At 39.8% G+C, this 21,217-nt stretch overlaps 1 protein-coding gene across 5 annotated transcripts in view; it reads left to right on the plus strand.

Moving 5' to 3' along the window:
* The window catches only part of TRPC4 (transient receptor potential cation channel subfamily C member 4), a 1,757,650-nt gene that overhangs the window by 101,565 nt on the left and 1,634,868 nt on the right, over positions 1 to 21,217 (plus strand). The gene's annotated exons all lie outside the window — the stretch shown is intronic.

The following is a 21,217-nucleotide window of genomic DNA, read 5'->3' on the forward strand; positions in this document are numbered from 1 at the left end:
GAGATTTGTAATTAGACAACCTAGTGAGTATCCTTGTTCACTTTTGTATTGAAGCTTCACAGGCGGCGTAGGGAGAGAGAGTGCAGGTACTGTAGTGCATGTAGGGACCATTATCTCTCATTTTTCTGCATTTTCGTTTTTCTTTTTCTGTATTTAAAGTGTTTGTAAAGTACAACCCTGACACAAAGGCAAAAGAACGATCTGCAGCCAGCCAACATACAATCAAATCAAATAACCTAGAATGAACATTTTGCTAGATAATATTCAGTAATAAATACATAAAAACATTCCAAAATAATACAAAACAAAGAAATAAGCTGACACCGTCTTTCTAAATTCCTAAATTCCAGAAGTATAAGACAGAGATGCATAAAAAAGGAAGAATATTCCAGCTTCTGGTGAATTATTGTTTAACTTGTTTTCTTAAGAGAGAGTGAGAAATAAATAAAATACCTCATCTTATTTACAATGTCGACTATCTCTGAATTTGAACCTTTTCCAGCATGAATATGAATTGTAAATTTAGACAACCTACACTGGGGCATATAATGATATCCACTTACATTGTATTTATGTTTTTAGTTAAGCAGTGGGTGAGGCTTTACGTAGAAGCTTAACGACTTTTGTCATAATGCATAACGAATGTTATTAGCCTATTACGCATTCCTACCCTGCCGCCTTCGATTTAGAAAGGGTTAATCGCTGTGAATCAAAATATCTCTTTTTGACCGACTAACCAGCAGTACACCTTGAAGAGAGAACGAGCAAGCAAGCTGTCATCTCCAGTGAAATCAGTCTGGAAAATGTGTCAGTACTATTTATGTGTGATTGTACCATGCAAAGCTGCAAAACATGTTCCTTAATTTCAGGCTGCATTTTAGAAATATGGAACAAGTGAAAACCCGTTACAACTTTTCCCCAGAGTAATCTAGCTACCACAGTAATGGGATGTAGTGTGGTAGCACATGAAAGGAATGGCTCATTCTGCATTATGTCCTTTATAGTTCCTACAAATACACTTACTGCCCTTTTTAGGTCTGGCTGGAGTGAGCTTTGCTTACTGCTAAATTGCAGCAATGAACATTCTTGTCAAAAAGTGGCTCTGATGTCACTCACCTATTCAGTCGTGCTTAAACATTCCTTCCTCATGAAACCAATATGTCATTAGTGTCATTTTTGTAAGATCCATTGGAGCAGACTGAGCTGGTGAGGAATGTGCTGAATGTTGCTCTGAAGGCGTTCTTTTGTTACCATGCTGTATGCACATTGATGGTTTCTTCCTCACATTTATGCTGTCACAATTGGGGAGAGATTTGTTGAATGATGCTTTTCAAAACTAGTTTTGCTTCCATGCTGTTTGTCCAGGTGTTCACCACGCATGATTAATAGGTGGCACTGTGAATTCTCACGCAAGTAATGTACCTGCCTGCTTCAATCGTGTCACCTATGTTCAGATGAAACACAGCCATTAATCTGTGCTTCTTTATTTTTCACAGGCTTATGCACCACCATTTGTGTCTATTGATATAGGCCTCTAATAGGCAGTGGTGTTCATTTGGGCACTAAGGATGGATTTATGGGGTGAAGTATCACAAGGTGTCAGACGGTGGCATGCAGCCAAGCTAAACGTATGAATCTTTTCTGTTTGACTTTCATTATTTGTCCAAAATCTTTGGCCTGGTTGCAGTTTTTTTTTTTTAATTAATTGACAAGTTGTTTTTCATGATGCTTATAAAACATGTCTTCAAAAACACATCCATGTTCCGATATGTGTTTTTGATAATGCACACACAATGCAAATTTTATATGTAAATACACACACATCTATCACAGCACACTCATGTTTCCGCTCAAACAATGTTTACTACACACATCTGCGGCATTGAACACAAACGCTGTCTTTCTAAACAGTTGTGTTCCTGTACACATTTGTCTAAGGGACATTAACAATAATAACTTTAAAACAGGAACTTAGGTGACATGTACATTCTGGGTGTGACAAGTAACAGCCAAGGAATTTTCTATTCACGCATCGTATCTTAACCCAAATCAAATTGCAGAATGTCTGTGTTCTTCAAGGCCATATGCGTCTTGTTCCATTTATTGAGAAGAAACAACAAATTATGACCGTTATTACAAACATAATGATATTCCAAATTAAACCTTATTCACATATTAGGTAATCTGCAAAGACACCTTTAAGCACATATCTGTTTCCAGCTGGGTTTTCTGTTTTACAGACGAGAGTACAGACACCACTTTAAGTCACCATTAAATATCAGAGACGTGAACACCAGCCTCACTCATGCAGAAAACAATCATTCCATGGTTAATGGTAGAGAGATGCTCATTTGATCAGTTTACTTCCATACATGTAACAGGACATTGTTGTCAGGTCAGTTTGAAAACACTAAAGACCCTTAATTTGTTCTTCTCACTTGCAATTGGAAATCTGATTTTTGCCAAGGCATCAGATGGATGGCTAGCCTCTGCATTACAATGGTTACAGGAGATGATTTCAACTCTTTCATTTTACGTGTGGCTTTTGGACAAGTTGATTAAAGAAAGTCCAGCGAGACTATTTGCCCTGCATCCTCTGCTCAGGAAAGTGAAAGGAATAATTTGCATTTTCCCCCGCCCTCCACTCAGAAAAGCGGGTTGTATCAGTCACCCCTTTAATCCATGCTGCTTAAGCTCCTACCTGAATGTCATTTGAGATGGCAAAAAAGAAATGATGAACATAAAAATTGACTTTTGTTACAAGTACATGTTATGGTGTAATCAAATCAAGTTATCAATAGTGGAGTACCATATTTGCTGATCTAGTGACAAACACTACCTAGTTCGAGGAAGTCCTTGAAGTCATGACTTGGCAGTAATGTTGCACCGATTTCTAAACAGAGGCATTGGCATTTTTGGAAATCACGTATAGGGCTAAAACGGCTTATCCGTTATGTTTACATAGCCAGAACTATTGGCTTTGCCAATTGTCTCAGTTGTTCCTTTATCCAACAATGTTGCAATGCCAAGATGGTCTCCAATGAGCCCTTATAATTTCCTGACAACCTCATGTTCATGACTTTTATTGCTAGTCTTCTATACAGCCAATAAAAACACATTCTAATTGGCAGTGCAGTTCATGTATGTTTGGAGATAGGTAGCACATCATTACCACTTTACATTGTGCCTGTTTAGCACATCCTTGAAAGCAAAGCACATACATGCAAATCCATGTAGCACATCATACCAGTTTGTATTATGTCCAGTTTTCAAATCTCTAATTCCATCTTTATCGATTATGGACATAAAAAATCAAACATGATATGCCAACTGTGCATAATGGAAGGCAGTTGTCATATCATGGCTGTTTTCCGGTAAAAAATCGTGGACGTGGTTCTGGACCAGCGGCTGAACATGAGGGCTCATGTGGGCAGCACGGTTTCGGCGGCTGTCTATTATGTGAAACTATTGTTGCATCTTAGACCTTTCATATCACAGACAAATATGGATTCCGCATTTGCCTGTGATATGAAAGATCTAAGATGTGACAATAGTTTCACATAATAGACAGCCGCCGAAACCGTGCTGCCCACATGAGCCCTTGTGTTTAGCTGCTGGTCCAGAACCACGCCCAGGATTTTTAATTTTGGTTAAGGGATGATTTTCCCCTCCTTTAACATGAAGGAGTTATAGGCAGCATCCAACTTGGCTAAAGTCGCCGAATTGCCCACAATCATCAACTCCGTTTTCCCTCTGTTCAATGCGAGGTTGTTGTTCATCATCCATTTCTCGATCAGGGCAAAGGTTTTGTTAAGCTCCTGCTCATCCTGTGCATGCACGCCTCTAACAGGCTCCAAGTGTACAGAATGGAGCAGTTAGAGATGTCGTCGGCTTATCCCGCCGCAACCATGTCTCGGACGACAGACGCTCCTTCAACTGGCTCCCAGTGGAGGTACGTGCCCGGTTCAGATTACTGGTCATCACTTTCAAATGTAAACATGGACTAATGCCAGCCTACCTGCAAGACCACATTATCGAGAAGGTTAATTCCAGGTCTCTAAGGTCCAGTAATCAAAACTACCTCTTTCTCCCATGCTGTAGAACAAATAATGTTGAGAACAGAGCCTTTTTCCTTGCCGCTCCCAAGTCCTGGAACCTTCTACCCCCGGCACTAAGAGGCCATTCCTATCTGACCGCCTTTAAGAAAGGCCTGAAGACCTGGATGTTTTATTAAATCTTTTTCAGGGATACAGATGATGTCTCTAATCTTGCCCACAGGTGATATGTTACTTCTCTCTTCTACGTTATTGTTCGCCTCTGTCCGTGCCCTTATGCCCTAGGGTTCATGTTGGGCATTACAAATTATTAAAGTAAAGTAAAATAAAGTAAAATAAAGTGGGTCTGCACCCCACTCACAATTGTTTGGAATGAAAAGAAATTCTATCTAAAAAATTTGAAAAAACATCTAATAAGACCCTCCTTCATCTCACCTCCCCCCTTCGTCCTCCCCCAATCCATGTCACCTGTGAGCTTTCTCACAGGCCCCCTTTTGATGCTCTGCATGATTCCCCAGCAATTTGCTTCCCCTTGATGCGGCCTCTGATGTCCTTTGCTCTGCAGCTTAGTCCCTAGCATTGCCTTCAACTCTCACTGTCCTGGTTTTTCTCTTGCTGCATTCAGTTTCCTTATCCCTCCCCACTATGCTCCAAATTGTGTTCGCCTGGAGCTACACCACGTTTCTAGTATCATTGCTTCCCTAACCTCGACCCCTGCATCTTCTGTGCTCATACATACTGGCCAGCATTTGACTTTATTGATCTCCTGTGGCTCACTGCATTTTCTATGGTTCATACTGGGCGGCATTGACTTTATTGACTTTCTTCCTCACTTTGTTGGGCTTCTACCCTGTTGTATCTTCGGGTCTTCTGCCTTCTCTCTGCACTCGCATTTCACCTTCCTTACCTAATCTGCAACCTGTTACACAGGCCAGCAAATTCGTATCTGTGTGTTCTTTTGCAATTGCTGCTGTGCTAAAAAGTTAGTTTTTTCCCTCTTCTCTAGGGTTGTGAAATCCTCTTGTTTTTGCAATTGCTGCTGTGTCAGAATTTAGGCTTTCCCTGTGTTTTCCTGGAAGGCCATATCTGTGTGCTTTTAAAATTGCTAGCTGTGTCTAGAATGAGCCTGTTTCCCTCCTTCTTGGAAAGTCAAATCAGCCTGTTTTGTAATTGCTGCTGTGTTTAGAATTATTCATTTTCCTTTTTAGGAAAGTTCAATCTGTGTGCTTTTAAAATTGCTTGCTCTGTTTAGAATGCATGCCTCTCCCTCTTTTCCCTGTTCTAGTGTCTGCCCTGTCCTTATAACTCATATCTAGTTGTCGTGCTTTGCTGTAGGTTGCAACCTAGCCCTTATCCCTTCACACTTGACTTGATCGTTTCATTGCTGCGTGGTTGTAGTTTGGTCCTGCTCTGCAGTTTCTCCCTCCCTCCCTCTCTTCCCCCTTCCTTCTCGCTGAATCTCACCTATTTTCTCTAATTGCTATTCTTTCACCTTTCTTATCAGTCTGTCAAAGTCTGGAAGGAAAACATTCAAGAAGGATCTCCTGGTCTCCAACCCAGGACTGCCCATTGCTGACACCTTTGCTTCTTCCAGGCAGACTTTCACCAACAGCCTCTTTGCCATTCCTTCTCAGGAGCTTTGGATACCCCATATGGTCTCTGCGCTTTCTCCTTTCTTTTCCTGTCCCATTAATGGGCGCACCTGCTGCGAGGTTCAACCTTCCTGTCCTCTAGGGTCATCATTAATGTCTGCCTAAATGGCACTGTTAATGCCCAGGGCTCTCAGCCCAACCTCCTCCTTCTTGTTAGGCGTCTCCCTCTCCAATCAATGTCTTCCCCCCTCCTGTCACTCCTCCTTCTGGCATCCAACTGGCCCCTCTGCCACCTCCAACGGGGGTACCACAATTCTGTACCCCTCCTTGGAAGACTTAAAAAGTGGCAACCTGCTCCACTCCGCTACCCTCCACTCTTGCTCTGGCATCTGCCACCTCCTTGAGGCACTTGACCTAGTTGGTCTCACTCTCACTGAGACGTGGTTCACTGCCAGCTCTGCCACGAGTTTTGACACTCTCCTCCCTGAGGGCTACAAGATCCTCTCCAAAACCAAGCCTAATCGGCCCGAGGGTGGAGTGGATCTGATCCTCCCCGAGTGGGTCTCTGCTGCTTTCTTACCCACTCAGGCTTACTCCTCTTTTGAATGCCTTGTCTGCAGGCTTGGTGTCTCTCCTTTCCTCTCTCTGACTTTGGCCACCTTCTACCAGCCCCCTGGCCAGGTCTCCCACTTCTTATCTGAATGGGCTGACATCACCTATTCTCACCTGCCCTACCCCTCCAAGCTTCTTACCCTCAGAGACTTCAATATTCACCTCGACTCCCCTGATGCACCTCTGGGCTCTTCCACAACCTCTGTGACTCTCTTTCCCTCTCCATTCTTTCCACCTGTCTGGCACATTCAGCCGGACACACCTTGGTTGCTCTCATCTCTTCAGACATCCCCATCTCCAACCCTCTCATTACTCCTCTCTCCTGGTCTGATCATGCTCTCCAGTCTTCTCACCTGGACCACCAGGGTCCCTCGGCTAAGCCCTGCCCACGCTACTAGTCTCCTTCTCTTTCATTTGACCTATAAAGCAAGTGTCTGTTGCTGCTTTTGCCACCATCTTTACTCACCCTCCTACTCCTGTCACCGGCTCTTCTTCGGACACAGCCTTTACTAACCTTCAACTCTCCATTTTCAACACTCTGGACCTCCATGCCCCTTTCATGAAATCTGCCTCCACGTGGTATGACTGTGACCTGGCTGCTCTGAAACGCAAGTGCAGATCAGCTGAGTGGAAGTGGCAGGCTTTGAGCACTTCCTCTGACAAACTGGCTTGCCACCTGCACCAAAGGCAATAGAGACTCTCCATCTGCTCGAAGAAGAGAGTCTAGATCCATACCCGCATCTCTGCAGCCACTAACAACATGGCTGAACTTTTCAAAATCTGCAACGAACTCACCAAACCTACTGCATTCTCCACTTCTCTGCCTTCTCTGGCCATCTGCACCTCTCTAGCCTCTAACTTCATTTAAAAAACTCAGGACATCCTGCCCTTACACTCCTATACACCACACCCTTCTCCCTCACATTCTCTCAGGCCTCCCTTGGTCCCCCTCCTCCTGCTCCCCTCTTTTTCTCCCATACCACCAGATGAGGTTTCTAGACAAGCCCGCTCTATGAAAGTCTCATACAAACAGGTGCTCCCCTGCTCCTCCAAAACTATCAAGGACAACATTGTTTCCCTTGCTCCAGCCTTTTCTGATTTCTGCAATCACAGGATCCTTCACCTCACTTCTCAAGCACTCTCGTGGGTACCGTCTCCTCAAAAAGCCTTCTGCCGACCCTTGTTGTGTGGCAAACTACTGCCCTATCTCCACTACCCCCTTCCTGGGTGAATTCTTGGAGTAGCTCGCCATCTCCCAGCTTATCCACCACACTGAATCTGTTGATTGTCTCCACAACCACCAGTCTGGCTTCAGAGCTGCCAGAGGAATGAAAACTGCTCTCCTGAACACCAATGAAGACTTGCTCTCTAATCTCAATTCCAGCTCTCCCTCCGTTCTCATCCTTCTTGCCATTTCCTCTGCCTTTGATATGGTCGATCATGCCACCCCGATAAATTGGCTCAGTGACACCCTTGGCTTCATGGACATGGCTCTGCACTGGTTGACCTCCTTCCTCTCCGACCAACCTTCCCAAGTTCAACTGGATCCTTTTCTCTCCACCATCTCACTCTCCACCTGTGGTTTCCCTCAGGGCTCTATTCTCCTGCCCTGTTTTTCAATATCTACCTGGCCCCTCTAGCCCATATGATCTCCACTTTCTCTACTCACTTCCAGTTTTATGGAGATGACACCCAGCTCTCCTTCAAGCTACCCTCCTATATCTCCTCCTCCTCCTCTCTCTTTCCTGTCTGCCTGTCTGCTACAAAGGCATGGTGCACTGCTAATGCTATCTTCATTAATGGCAGTAAGACAGAAATCCTTCTTATTGGGACCCCTGGCCCCTCGTTTCCTCCCACACTCTGGCCACCCTCCATCAACCCCATCCCCTCACTATCCTGTGGGATACATCTACAGCCTAGCAGAACTCCCCTACATCACCAAACCACATCTCAGCAGTAACTGGCAGAATAGATGTGCTGGCATCGTTGAGCACTATCGCCTTGCCTTAGAAACTGTGTTTTGCAGTCACCAAGATAAGGGCTGCTCTGCCTGACCAGCCACACATGGGGTGAGATGAAACGCTAAATACTCTGAGAATTGCTGCCAGCATTTTCTTTAGTGGCACCAGAGAAAAGTTCATTTGCACCAAAAATAAAAGAATTCAAAGGCAGTGCTGCTAGGCTCCCAGCCCAAAACTTCACTAAAAAAGAAATTATTTTGCCTTTTAAAATGACTGCACTCTGATGCTCTTTTTCTTCTGTTTAACAGTACACAGTTCTGATCCAGTGAGACCCAGCTATGTCCACCAATATTCAGGTTGTGCTCCAGCAAAAGGGGACATTCCTCACTGAATGACAGGCTGTGTCAGGCAAGATCTGTGAAATCACAAAGAACTTATTTCCAAGCCGTACGGAAAAATGCTTGACTGTGGCAACTAAATATCTTAGCTAAATGTATTATAAAAAGCCTTCTCCCTCTCCTACCTCATGTCAGTTTCAAGGGTTCTTTAGTTGGACAGATGCCTGTGCATTAGAAACATGACTGGGGCTTTGGAAAGATTCAGAACATGAATGTGAGAAGGCTGCATTGTCAAGTGACAGCCAAGGAAATTTGACCATGTGTCAAATGGTGCTTTTACAAACAAGAAAAATATCTGTTTAAAAGTGAAATGTTGAATTAAGGCCCTGTCTTTGCATAGAATGTGATGGGGGATGAGGGTTTTGTTTGAAAACGCACATAGGATGTTTTATTCCAACAGACTTTCTTCTGGTTCAGAAAAAAAATAAAAACAAATAAAAAATGCATTTACTGTGAAACCAGCAGGACAGGGTTTTCCAGGTCCTGGCTTCAAATTACATCTGCTTCCTGGGAACAGGACCTGCCTCCCCCAAAGGGACCAGCATCTGGAAACTATGAATGGGCCAAGGTGAAGAGCCTGGCACAATGGATTTCTGGGACACATAGGTGTGACTTTTTAGCAGCATCTCCCCTCCACTCCAACTGGAGAGCTTCAAATACAAACGTCATGGCAACACTGGGCTGAACTGACATTTGGCTGTTGCCTGGAAAAGAATGACCATATTTGGAAGACAAAAGCCAGCCCACCTGGATCAAAAGACTATTTTATTAAATAAACTTTAGGACTTTTATTTCTGCAACCGGACCACGCAAGAATGTGAAAGGTTAACAGTTTAAATGTATTTTTTGTGTCATTAAAACAAGACATAGTAGTTGTCCCTAGTATGTAGGGAACGCAAATGGCAGGAAAATGTAAATTATGGGAAAGGTATACATGGTGGACCATTAAAAAGTAATTCAAACATGCTCTGTGGTAATAAGTACACATGTATAAAATTGTAAAAGTTTAGGTGAAATATTTCCAACTGAAAATCGCGAAAGATTATTAGGAGGAATAAATGACACCGTACAAACAGAGGAGTTGGACTACCATACTCTGTATGAAATATGTCATTTGTCTATGTGATTTGCTAAAGTGCCACAACTGTAAAAATGTGCAATTTATGTCATAACTGATTTTTTGCTAAATTAATTCTGGGAGGGCCATGGGCGTTGGGCATTTTAAGCACACACCATAAAACTGATGTCATGTTTTTGAAGTCCAACCTGTTGATAGGAAGGCGGTAACAGTAAACCCCTAGCAATCCAGTTCTTTGAGGCATGTCAAGCCAAAGGTCTGCCCTTTTGTAAATCCTGTGAGGTGTTAAGGATTTCAATCAGGCACCCACCCAGGTCTCGCCTAGTGAAATACTTATTTATTATGTATATAGGTTCAATATTCTGAGCGATATACCACTCATATCACACCTGTCTCAAAATACCCCCCAGGTCACACTGGACCAGGAATCAGGCTAGTCAGTAAAAGTAAATGTTTATTTATTTAATATTCAAATCAAACACACATTTTAATATATATATATATTCAGTGAAAACACTCTTTGTTAAAGGGACGTTATGGTTCCAAGTAAAACCGAAAAACCCTTGAAATTCGCCAGTTATGGTAAGCTAAGCAACCATAACTCGCGCCACCACAGTGCACTGCTAAGCCTAACACCCAGGACATCAAAGATGACATCACAAATGTCATTGATGACATCACTGATGACATCACATGTCTGACTCTCCCTTTTTTCCTTTCCTGACATATCTAGGCCACATGATTTTCTTCAGTAACAGTCAGGAACTAAAAATTGTAAATGTACTATATTCATAGCCTTATCCTTCAAGTATGTTCTTACAATAATTCCCTTATGGTCCAGTCATATCATATGAAACATATACATAGGGGAAGACACAACCTTGAAAGACAGCAATCCTTTTTGTGCATTAAAATTATCAGTAGATTTCTCAGCACTTTCTGATAGTTTTGATGTTTTTTTATTACTGTACTTTCCCTGTATATGCTCATATTTTTATATGTTGTACTCACACTATTTTCCTTAGGGTCCAAACACACCATGTGATATATATATAGATCGGGTAAGTAACAGCTTTGAAACAGAGCAATCATTTATCTGCATAAAGGTAATCAGTTAGGTTATGAACACTTTCTGCTACTATTGCTGTTTTTTTTCTTACTTCATTACCCTTGTATATATTCATATTTGTATGTGGTGTTGTCTCTTTGTGATTTGTCTATAATAATGCAATTATGTAGTAAGTGGGTTTTATTACCTACTTATCACAAGTTTCACTGTACGCAAAACTCTAATATGAAAACAGTTATCATTTCACTATTCAACATGGCAAGTTTATGAATATTGCATCTCCATCATGTATGCTGCACACAATGCATATGTTTATACATGAGTATCTTAGTATACTGGATTTAAATTAGTAATAGAATGCTATCTATATCAATGCATATCTTAATGCACTGATTAGCACTTCATATTTATTCCAATAATCCTTGACACTGTTTTTATTAACATTACACTAAGAATCCCTTGTACAGACTTTTCATGAAGGTAAATGCACATGTGATGTCATCAGTGATGTCATCAATGACATTTGTGATGTCATCTTTGATGTCCTGGGTGTTAGGCTTAGCAGTGCACGGTGGTGGCGCGAGTTAGGGTTGCTTAGCTCACTATAACTGGCGAATTTCAAGGGTTTTTCGGTTTCACTTGGAACCATAACGTGCCTTTAACAACGTTTTTTCACTGAATTTCATAGGTTTTTAGTAGCGCAACTTAACCATAACGTCCCTTTAACAAAGTTTTTTTACTGAATTTCATAGGTTTTTAGTAGCACAACTTAACCATAACGTCCCTTTAACAAAGTTTTTTCACTGAATTTCATAGGTTTTTAGTAGCGCAACTTAACAATAATAACTTTGACTTTATGTACATGTAATATGGAACATACTGAAGCCCTTCTACTGAACTTGATGTCCGCGAACTCTTTTAATGTCCGCGGACATGTTCGGAGAACAGTACCACTACCTAAAAACTCTGGGGAGGTATGTTTGATTGTTATATCATAACATAGGAACATTTAACAAAGTCAAAAAGCAGCACACCACACATTATATGTAGTAATACATAAGAAATGTAACCCATATATGTAACACACTAACCATTCATTTAAATACAATATGTTCTAAAATTGAATATACCAAAAGAAGATAAAATTGGCTTCCAACATAATTACCTCACAGACACTACAGAACTAAGAGCAAGACCAGACCTACAGAGTACTTAGAACATATCTTACCTGAAATAGTAAGTGTACTTCATTTTACTCATATATTTATAAACTTTCTGTATTAGATAAAAAAAAATATTATCTTTTTTTTTCTCACAGAAATGTCTAGTACTCTGGAATGGCTAGAGGAGCATTTCCCACATGAGGAAATGTCAGAAAATAGTGAAACTAATGGTAAACACTTTACAATATAAACCATTTAATTATTATTATTTTATATACATTTGACATATATATATATATATTTTTTGTACAGAGCATACCAAAATAGAAAATACCTCTGAAGAAACTGTTATGGATAACACTCTTGACAGCATAAAAGAAAAAATGGATTTATTGTTGACCAATTTTAATAATTTGAAAACTTTTGTTGAAGATCATTTAAAAACAGAAACCTCATACCATTGTCCCACATGTACTTGTCCCACCTCACCATATCCCAGTCAATTATCCCCAAACCCTCTCCATAACCCAAAATGTTTTGATGAGACTTCCATCCCTTCTTCACCTGATACCAATCATGTTGAAACCCCTAATTCTCCTGTTTTTGTTTCCGTTTCTGCCTCACCTTCTCTATCATAAATTATTAATATATGTTAAATAAAGTTACATTTTTATATTGTGTTGTAATTAGTTTCCGTTTAAAAAAAAAAAAATGTAGGTGTCCGCGGACAGCACGGGTGTTCTGAAATGTTCGTAAATAAATGAAAATGGAGGTGTCCTGAAGAACACTATACCTGTCGTACTGTTCTCTAGCAAGTTGAAACTGTTCTAAGAACACACGTGGTGTCCTGAAATGTTCGTAAAGAAACAAAAATTAAAGTGTCCTGAAGAACACTATACCTGTCCGTAGTGTTCGCCAGCAAGTTGAAACTGTTCTAAGAACACAATTGGTGTCCTGAAATGTTTGTAAATAAACGAAAATGGAGGTTTCCTGAAGAAGACTATACCTGTCCGTACTGTTCACTAGCAAGTTGAAAGTGTTCTAAAAACACACACGGTGTCCTGAAATGTTTGTAAAGAAACGGAAATTAAAGTGTCCTGAAGAACACTATACCAGTCCGTAGTGTTTGCTAGCAAGTTGAAACTGTTCTAAGAACACAATTGGTGTCCTGAAATTTTCGTAAACAAATGAAAATGGAGATGTCCTGAAGAACACAATGCCTGTCCGTACTGTTCGCTAGCAAGTTCAAACTGTTCTAAGAACACACGCGGTGTCCTGAAATGTTCGTAAAGAAGCGAAAATTAAAGTGTCCTGAAGAACACTATACCTGTCTGTACTGTTCGCTAGCAAGTTGAAACTGTTCTAAGAACACAAGTAGTGTCCTGAAATGTTCGTAAATAAATGAAATGGAGGTGTCCTGAAGAACACTATACCTGTCCGTACTGTTCGCTACCAACTTCAAACTGTTCTAGAACACATGCGGTGTCCAGAAATGTTCGTTTGACGTGTGACGCACTTTTAATTACTTCAGGACCCGAACAGTGTCCGTAGAACATCAACGTGCATGCGCAAACCAATATCCATGCATTTGGTGTCCTGCGGACAGCAGCTTCCTTCGCGAACATGTTCGCGAAGCGATCATGTGACCGCGCCCATGCTGATTGCGTGTTCTGAATGCGGACACTGTTCATGTAGCCGAAAAATTTAAAAGTACATTTTCAAGTAATCCACAATATTTCTCAATAAAAACACACCATAGCACAAGACCCACATACTAATCCTGAGTTTCTACATACTTTTTGAAAGTTTTTGAACATTTTTTTGTGTTCGATCTGTCCGCGGACAGCGTGCATGTCCGCAAACCGCGTACAAGCACCCCTATAAAAGACCACACCCTAGAGCTTATTCTCATTGTGTTTCTGGCTATTCTTCAGAGCACAGCTATTTTTCCTGCAACTTGCAGATTACACCATCATCGAGATGGCATCCATGGCTGCACTACTGCCACCTGGTGCTGCACCTGCTTCAGCAGCACCCCCACCCCCTCCACCACCACCACCTTCCCAAGGGCCTGAAGAGGGGAACAGGAGTGAGGATGCAGAGGAGGAAGAAGAGGATGACGAGAATGAGGTAGAGGAAATCTCTACTACCCGCACTAGGAGTGAGTCTTGGGTGTGGCGGTTGTTTACCATTCATGGGAATGGTCCTAAGGCTCGTGCGAACCGTGTCACCTGCAATGAGTGCAAAATTGTATTCAGTCGCGGGAGTCATGGTTCGTACAGCTTTGGGACCACTACCATGAAGCGACACTTAAGGTCATTTCACTCTGGGTCCATTTGCAAGGTTGTACCTTGCGAGGAGCGTAGTAGGTTGATTTCCTCTACTTCATCCTCCGTTTCTGATCCTGTCACCACAAGGACCACCTCTGTGGGACAGCGTCTTCCTCAAGCTGCCTCACAGGCCATACAGAATTCTGATGACCCTTACCTTTCGAGGGTCACAGTTGTATGTATGTACTGCGACACAGTACTCTGCAGGGGGGAGCAACTTTGCAGTGCTTTTGAGACTATTGTCTCAGAGCATGAGAAGACCTGCTCACTACCCAAATAAAACCCACTCTACATCTTCCTCTCTCAGCTCGCCCTTTCTTATCCCTGTGGTTGGTGTCTCCCCCCTTTACCCTCCTTTCCCCTCCTCTCCTATTTTGTCGTGTATAAAAAACCCAAAAAAATACAAAATAACAACAACAAAAAATGAGGCTCTTTTCAGAGCCACCTTTCACAGTTAAAAAATAGAAGTGAAAATAAATGAAGCAGGGCCCTTTGTATTTTTTAGAAGTCCGCGGACAGTCCAAGGACATCTAAAAATTTGGGATGCTACCCTATCATAACCATTGCAATTTTCTCTGGGAGGAAGTGGTGGCTCTGAAAAGAGCCTTTCGGAGGTGTTTGTATGTCAAAAATTATAAATACTCAACACCTACTTCGAAATGGATGCTGTAATTCTAAAAAAGGTCGCAATGCATTTTGTACATTTCTCAGAAAAATCTGATTGCCAGCATAAGTAAGATGGACTCCATCTCTGCGAAAAATGTATGCACTACGAAACATAATATTTTCATTGTGAAAAGAGAACATGCCAAAATCTCTTAGAAAGGCACAAACAGCCTTATTAACATTGCGCTTTGCTTTTTCCATTTGTGGACCAAATGAAGAAGAACAAAGCCACATTTGTCTCTGCGCAATACGTGAAAATATTACTTGAGAATTAGGAAACATGTCCATGACCTTCCCAAGTCCTTCTTTCATAGCAAATTGCAAAGAAATTCCAGACACATGTCCTAAACTGTTCCCTCCACAATGAATTACAATTATGTCTGGATGTTGCTCTGTCTCCAAAGTAGCACAGAGAGGTAGCAAGTCTAACCACTTAATTCTACGTACTCCATGCCAGTGTACTTCCACATGTGGAAATCCAAGATCTACAGCTACTCCACAGCTTTCTGCATGCACATTCAACCAATGTATCCACGAATCTCCCAAAATCCAAACTATCTGTTTTCTGAAACACACAGCCATAGCTATCTGTTGTTCTCTCAGCAAAAAGAGTATCTGAGAAACTCTCTCCTGGAACAAAACACCCACTAAATTTTCCTGACCAATCCCTTTCAGTGCTCATTCTCATTTGCATGACTTCTGAACCCAAAAATCCCTGGATGTAACACCCAATGTCCGCGAACTACCGCCATGTCCGCGGACATATTGTAACATGAACAGCCCTTCTAACATTTCCACTTCACTCTCTGTGCCATTCCCTCATTGGATGTAGCTAAGAAGCCACATAACCATCCACCAATCACATTCAAGACCTCTACATCTAACTGCATCATCATAGATCAGCACTGCAAATGTATTGTGAATCTCTCTGAGTACAAGTGTCATATCATTGGCAAGCATCATCTACAAGAAATACTGTACAAGTCTCCAAGATTTCTACTTGCAGCTCCATACATATCCATTTGCATGAACACAAACTACAGGTATGCATATTTTCTGTACAGTACATGAACACATTTTGAAACTGACTTTTAGCTTGTGTAATCTGTAAAATGAACCTACTGTCTTTTTTCAATATCCTAAAATCAACTGTCACTTATAAACCTTTATACTATTTACTTTCTTTATACACACACACACACTCAAATCATGTTAAACTAACATTCTTTAAATGAAATATATAGATTGCATATATTCAAACAAAATTGCATGCATGCACACTCTATGTTCAAATCTCAAAAAATAATACTTATACAATTACATATTTTTTGTATGTCTTTATTTATTTAATTACTTTAATTTAAGCATGACATTGAGGCACTATTACCTGGAAGAGCTTAGTTACAGAAATAGTGGTATTTAGTGGTACATTATGAATTTCACAAGACATAGTAAAGATATTTTGTTTGCTACAGTTAGTCATTGCAATACAATTTGTTCATTAAGAAAATATCATATGTATTGAACTGGTGCGATGTATCTTATGTAAATAAGATAGTTGTAATGGTTTTGAGGAAGGCGCTGAGGATTTCAATTAAAAAAATCAATGTCTAAATTAAAAACAGTGCTATATACAAACAAATTACTAATTTGTTTCTTTTATAATTGCAGTGAAGACCATTCTCCTGAAAAGAAGCAGCCGAATTTGAAGAACAAAGAACTAAGTAGTAACCTGCTCATTTTAGAAAAAAAGTAAGTAGAATATCACCATAATATTTGTATTATTACTCAAACACACCGTAAAGTTAATTCATGCTATTTCCGTGCCTAAAAATAGAGATTGTGCACCATTCTGTCCAAAAATCCCCATGTCTTAAACAGCGATTTACAGACAGAATGGCCCACAAATTCCTATTTTTGGACACACAAATTACCCAACTCAACGCTAGAATTTTGATATTATAGAACAAACAACTGTTTTAATTGTATACATTAGATTTACTATTTGTACTTCTCCACACCACTAGCTTACTTTTTTCTGTCATCTGGACCCCAGTTTAGTAGCACATGAATTCAAGAATACCCATCCCTACTAGTTGTAGTTCCCAATGCACAATCACACACCATTACATACATCTTTATCATCTTACTCAAACACTCATGCACACAGCACACATACATTGCAGAACACCCCAACCCACACCTTCTTTATTTTTTTCAACAGACCCTAAAGAATGCCTACCAAAAGTCAAATCCATAGAAAGCAACGCAGAAGTAGAGCAAATGAAAATAAAAGTGTCCAACATAAGCATCCATCTCTAGCAGAATTTGTAAAAAAAGTTAAAACAAAACAGCTAATACAGTCATTTAGTGAAACACAAGAAGTTTCAAGTACAAAAACTGTGCCTCCTCTATCAAAATGTAAACCAAACCAAAAAACAATTAGTAGAAAATCGGCTATCACTACAGATACAACTGCTTCTTTAAATCTTGATATAGTTCAAAGTAAGCATACCAAGAAAAGTATTTTAGCCAAAATGTTCTGTCACAAAGTCCTTCACAATCTTATAAAAACAGGAGAGAAACCAGGTTCAACGCTTAAAACCTATCGTAGGAAATTAATCTTAGGAGCATTGATAGACAGTGCAATGCAATTCTTCTCAAAAGAAAGTTATTTATTTTAGTGTTAAACAAAATGAAACCACTAACAAAACTAATAACTAAATTACAAAAAGGCTTCTCAATAAACGAAATGTCAACAGAAAGAACTTCTTAAGTATCTGCAGAGTTGAATGGAATCACACTACAAGCACAGAACCATACTTTAATGAAGAAGCATACAAACAAAAGCAAACAAATACAATTGCCATACATAGCAGTGGTCGAGGTTATGAAAAAGTGAATAATACCATAATGGAACAAGAAGTACTCCTTACAAAAATATGCCCTGAAAAATTAGAATTACCCCTCCATTCAACTGAATCAGAACATCCAGTGTACAAATGGCCATGCACATCAATGTGTAACATTCCCAAACAATTTTTCAAGTCTTTATGCCAATTCCTCAATCACTATGTAAAAAGCAAGGAAAAAATCAAAATTAAACTACTGCAAAATATGGATACCTGTCCAGTGCGCAAGTACACAGGACTACAAGGACATTCATTGGCCTGCATTACAGGACCTACTTGTAAAACCACCTTCCATCATATCAAAAGGATATCAACACATCATTCAACTATAAGAAATCTAGTCTATAAACTGTACTATGCTAAAAGTCCTGCTTTAGCACTAGCAAATTTAAATAACATTCTTCTAAATGGTACAGCAAAAGACCTACTTGAAGACATTGACTATATCCAGAAAAAATATCCAGCTAAATCTAGAAAAAGAGTTCTAAAATCATACGAAGATATAGAAACAATAGCCAAACGTGATCCCAACAGCCAAGACATTTTAAAAAACAATTTATTGGACACATACTACCGAAACAGAAGTAATACTTTGGAAACCATGTGTCTATACCACATAGCCCAAAACTACATATACAACAATAATGTAAAACCTGATGAAAAAAAGGTAAATACAGAGTGACAAACTGTGAAGGCAGCTTAGTTAAACTCACCAAACCAAATTTAATTAATCATATCAAATTGTCATTAAAGACTCCTCAACATAAAGAAGTATATTACATGTCCCTGCTACAACTCTTTAAACCATGGAGAAAAGAAGAAGAAATACGAGATAACTATGACTCATATGAAGATGCTTTCAAAGCAAATGAAAGCACTATAACTGATGTAAACTTTACACAGTACAAAACAATGTTGCACAATGAACAGCAACACGAAGAAGAACTCCAGGCCCAACTAGATAAAGAAACTCCTGACAGTAGTCAACCTTCTGTAACGTTAAGCCAAGAACCACTGGGAGAACCACTAATAATAAATGAGGCAGAATTAGCTACGAAAGAAGTAGGAAACACCATGTGTCAGTATGAAGATAAAGAAGATTTAATTATACTACAATCAAAACTAAACAATGAGCAACGTAGCATTTTTCAAGAAGTAACAAAACAAATTGCACATGGTGTACAAAATGAAAATAAAGAATGTTCCTGCCATAATTATAAACCTATACTACTATACGTCAGTGGTGAAGCTGGTTCTGGCAAAACATTCCTAATCAAAATCATCAGTAAGTTCCTTCAACAATTGACAAACAACAAACTGTCAGCTGTTGTCACTGCCCCCACTGGTTTAGCTGCCTACAACAGAGGTGGTGTAACGTTACACTGATTACTACTATTGCCAGTAGAAAACCAAAACAAATTAGACTATTACAAACTTTCTGCAGAAGCTGCAATGGAACTACGCAGAGTATTGAAACAAATGAAAATGCTACTAATAGATGAAGTGAGCATGGTCTCCAACCTAATGTTGGCTTTGATTCACCTCAGGTTACAAGAAGTACTCAAAACAAACTATGAAGAGCTCTTTGCAGGAAAACACATTATTGTTTTCGGAGATCTTCTTCAATTGACACCAGTAAAAGGTGAGCCTATTTTTAAAACATTAGGACACAAACTCTGCCGTAAAACTGTTGGCAGCATTGGAAATGTCGACCTTTGGCAACATTTCCAATACAGAGAATTAACAGAAAACATGCAGCAATCTGCAGCTCTCACTTATGCCAACATCTTAAAAAGTATCAGAGTTGGTATACTTTCTAAAGAAGCAGAAGCAACGCAGAGTATTGAAACAGATGAAAATGCTACTAATAAATCATGTGAGCATGGTCTCCAACCTAATGGCTTTGATTCACCTCAGATTACAAGAAGTACTCAAAACAAACTATGAAGAGCTCTTTGCAGGAAAACACATTATTGTTTTCGGAGATCTTCTTCAATTGACACCAGTAAAAGGTGAGCCTATTTTTAAAACATTAGGACACAAACTCTGCCGTAAAACTGCTGGCAGCATTGGAAATGTCAACCTTTGGCAACATTTCCAATACAGAGAATTAACAGAAAACATGCGGCAATCTGTAGCTCTCACTTATGCCAACATCTTAAAAAGTATCAGAGTTGGTATGCTTTCTAAAGAAGCAGAAGCAATATTGAAAACCCGGCACATTCATGCACTTTATGGCGATAATGCATGTACTACAGATGTTATGGAACAATTAGCCCACAAAAATGTCAATTGTATGGCCTTAATGCCAACTCTTGCAAGCTGTTTCAAATTCAATGAAATAATGTTAAGTAAAGAAATGCAACCAATATTGGAAATTAGTGCCATGGTATGACACTACCCATGTGTGACCAAGCCACAACAAGACTAAATAGTTTAAAAAAATCAATCTCAAACACAGCAGGCTGAGAAAAGATATTAAAATGATCTTTAAATTGCAGAGTAATGCTTAAACGTAACCTTGACCTGGACCAAGGACTAGTTAATGGAGCACTGGGTACAGTTGTTGGCTTTCAAACATACCCACGTGACAACAAAATTCAGTTTGTCAATATTCTCTTTGACAAATTTTCAGAAGTAAAAAGGATAGGACGCTCAACAGCTCGATTCCATTCTCTTCAAAGACATGTATGTACGCAGAGAACAATTTTCTCTTACTCTTGCATATGCAGTCACAATTCATAAATCACAAGGTCATACCCTAGACAAAGCAATGATAGATATTGGCAACACAGTCTTTATAGAAGGCATGAGATACATAACACTATCACGCTTACGTACACTTGACAGTCTATTTCTAATCAACTTTGATGCAAGTAAACTAAACGCTGATATTCCTTGCATTTTAGAATACAATAGACTTCGCTCACTATACACCCCCCATCTAAACACATATTCTGTTCCACGAAAAGTAAAACGTTACAAAAGAAAAATAAATCAAACAGAAATGCAACAGGATGTCACTGCAAATCCTCCAAAGAGAGTAAAAGAAACTAATACTTCATCAAGTACCTCAAGCAAAAAAGAATCAATTAGGGAAAGTAAACCCGGTACTTCTTCAAAGAAGGAAGGCAAACTCCAAAAAAAAAACAGTCAGATACAGAACTACCTGGTCCATTTAAACTCTCTAATATAGTTGGTGTAAGTTGCTACGCAAATGTAGCAATGAATATTCTATTTCAATTACCACCAATTGTTGACAACATTTACTTACACAGTACAGACCCATTGTGTTTGCAAATGTTAGTACTTCATAGAAGCGCAACAAACAATCCTGACAACACGTATAGTATTTACGGAATAAGACAACAATTGGACTAC

This window comes from Ambystoma mexicanum, chromosome 7q (assembly GCF_040938575.1).
Source record: "Ambystoma mexicanum isolate Mex_15411 chromosome 7q, UKY_AmexF1_1, whole genome shotgun sequence".
NCBI classification, from domain to species: domain Eukaryota; kingdom Metazoa; phylum Chordata; class Amphibia; order Caudata; family Ambystomatidae; genus Ambystoma; species Ambystoma mexicanum.